This window comes from Salvelinus sp. IW2-2015, linkage group LG4q.1:29, assembly GCF_002910315.2.
Source record: "Salvelinus sp. IW2-2015 linkage group LG4q.1:29, ASM291031v2, whole genome shotgun sequence".
NCBI lineage: Eukaryota > Metazoa > Chordata > Actinopteri > Salmoniformes > Salmonidae > Salvelinus > Salvelinus sp. IW2-2015.
In genome coordinates, this window is record NC_036842.1 from 32,382,170 (window position 1) to 32,385,424 (window position 3,255).

The window sequence follows — 3,255 nt, forward strand, 5'->3', positions numbered from 1 at the left end:
CGATCCGTCTGTCTCTAGAGAAACCATCCAAGCTCATTAAAATGTGATCAAACCAGGACTGTGTTCAAACTCTATTTGAAATAATTTCAAATACTTCTGCTGTGCTTGATTGAGCTTGCCAGTTACGCTGCAACCAATAGAAAAGTCCCACAAGTGTAATCCTTGCATGCCGGGCACTCTAGGCAGGCTAAAGCAAACACTCAAAGTATTTGAAAGATGTTGAATAGTATTTGAACACCGGTGTGTATGCTGTGCGCTCTAACCAGGAAGTGTAGCTACACATTGTAACACGAGATGTGATTTAACCAAAACAATTTGGATCATTATACTGGTAGTTACAGGTGTGGCTATACAAAACGTTTGCAGAGATTTTTCAATTTACCTGGTATAGGGTACGGTGCCATCTTGTCTATTTCAAGTCTTCTCTCATTGATCGAGGTGTCTGACATCATGACATGCAGCACTTTGGAATGGACCCACCTGTCTCGAGAGATTTGAAAAAGACAAGATGGCGGTGTATGTATTGTTGGATTACTTCTTGGACTAACACATTTATTTTAATAAGGGAGCATTTTCTAAATTCAAACTGAGCCCCTTCAACTGGACACAGACTTGAAATTCCCGTTTCCACGAATTGAGGACGAATACCAGGTTGGTTGAAAAAAAAATCCATACCATTTTAGGGCATGGTTCTTTCAATAACATTTTAGGGCATGGTTCTTTCCATAACATTTTATGGCATGGTTCTTTCCATAACATTTTATGGCATGGTTCTTTCCATAACATTTTAGGCATGTTATTTCCGTAACATTTTAGGGCATGGTTCTTTCCGTAACATTTTAGGGCATGGTTCTTTCCATAACATTTTAGGGCATGGTTCTTTCCATAACATTTTAGGGCATGGTTCTTTCCATAACATTTTAGGGCATGGTTCTTTCCATAACATTTTAGGGCATGGTTCTTTCCATAACATTTTTAGGGCATGGTCTTTCCATAACATTTTAGGGCATGGTTCTTTCCATAACATTTTAGGGCATGGTTCTTTCCATAACATTTTAGGGCATGGTTCTTTCCATAACATCACACTTTTAAGTTGTACCCATAAATTATACTGAACAAAAATAAACGCAACATGCAACACTTAAAGATTTTACTGAGTTACAGTTCATAAGGAAATCAGTCAATTGAAATACATTCATTAGGCTCTAATCTATGGATTTCACTTCACTAAGCAGGCGCGCAGAATCAGAAGGAGCTTTTCCCCACAAAAGGGCTTAATTACAGAAGGAAATACTAATTTCATCAGCTGTCTGGGGGACTGGTTTCAGACGATCCCGCAGGTGAAGAAGCTGAATGTAGAGATCCTGGGCTGACATGGTTATACATGGTCTGCGGTTGTTAGGCCAGTTGGATGTAGAGCCAAATTCTCTCAAATTACGTTGGAGGCGGCTTATGGTAGTGAAATTGACATGTCATTCTGGCAACAGCTCTGGCAAACATTCCTGCAGTCAGAATGCCAATTGTACACTCCCTCAAAATTGAAAAGAAACAAGCACAGGAAGCGGTGCAGCCTAGTAGACAGGCATCAATTTTCTATAACCTTCTATTGTCCTCTAAACCCAAATCTCACACATGGCCCAGGAAGCTGCCACGTCTCTGGACTGCATCAATTCCCATGAGCAGCCGCCTAGAACACTTCTTCAGTGAGGTTTAACGGCAGTTGTCATACAATATGTTGCATTACCGCCCCCAACTGAACTATAGATCTATTACACTTTGACACAGCCTGAGAGGATGGGACACTACCACTCAACACACCGTGTAACTTCTGAAGTCAAATCTCATAACCCCAAGTACTTCTCTGCAGCTTCCACCACATCTCTTTTCTGTGATTTACTTTCGACTTCTGCAGTACAGTTGATAACCATTGCTGTGAACACTAAGAAGCCAACCTTACCGAAGCATATCACTCATTGGCCTAGACCTCTGCAACATGTGCACCACTACAGTTGACAACTTTATCCACCGAAACGACACAATCCTCTGTCCCAAGCCCCCCTGCACACTTCCCACATCTTGGAATCTCCCTCCTACACTGCTGCGACGTGACCATAAAGTTGCACTTGAAACAGCGTGGTGGATTCGCCAAAAAAGCTTTAACAGGATAAATGATATCCTAACAAGACCTTGTCAGGTAAAGACTGACTCAAAAGGACTGATGTGACGCCTCCGTTTCACCACACTCACCACCGGCTCTGTGTCGCACCAAACAGCAGGGCTCTTCAACGGCTCCACCTCCACATTTCCACAGAAATTACTCCTTTCAAAGGTGCCCTGTTCTTAAGAGCAAAGCAAGAAACAGATCTTGACCCAAGTTGCATGACACGGAGCGTCCACTCCCTCTGCTCAGAAGAAACAATCACAAGTCCACTACAGGTTACCTTCACTGATTCAACTCCTTTCACACCCACCCTGAAACAGATCCACCAAAAGGCAAGGATCCACTTTCTCAAAAATATCACTCCTACTGGACCAAACGCATCTTTATCATAACCATGTCCATCAACAGCTCAGGCTCCAAGCTCCTCACAACACCTTCTACCACTACCAGTTCACCTCCAGAACTCAAACTGGCATCTGGCTCACACTGAACTTGACAACAATCTTCCTCGACATACCTTCTCCCTTGTTATTGCTAGCTTCAACAGATTCAAACCATCATCTGCCTCCCTCAGTCTTTTCAACCTCCTCTTTTTCCCTCCAGTCCTACTTCCGTTAACCAATTACCCAACTCCTTCTGAACATATTAAACTTTTCCAAACATAAATCTCTTTTAAGCCTCCTCAAGAGACATGCTAAGAACTGTACTCCCTCCACTTCAACCTCCACCAGCTCAAGGCTTGGCTAGAGCTCCCTTTTTAAAGCTCTGGATAAATCCTTATCACATTTTTTATGGATTAAAATCAATACAGAGCAATAAGCATGAACTCGAAGACAGATACTGTGAGATGCTTAAAAGTCGATATTTACTGTTTTTGCTTTTGCATGGTGCTACATATGGCAATTGCATTTTAATTGGAGACATTTAATTGAATTACAGCACCACCACCACCACCCACGCAGTTGGTGTGATCTCGTCACCTTTGCTCTCCTCTATAATTCCTTCTTTGGGCAACCTCTTGTTGCGCGAGAAACAGTGGGGCGTTGGGTGGCACGCACTTTACTTACCCGCTCTGCGCGCCTCCTCCCACCCCA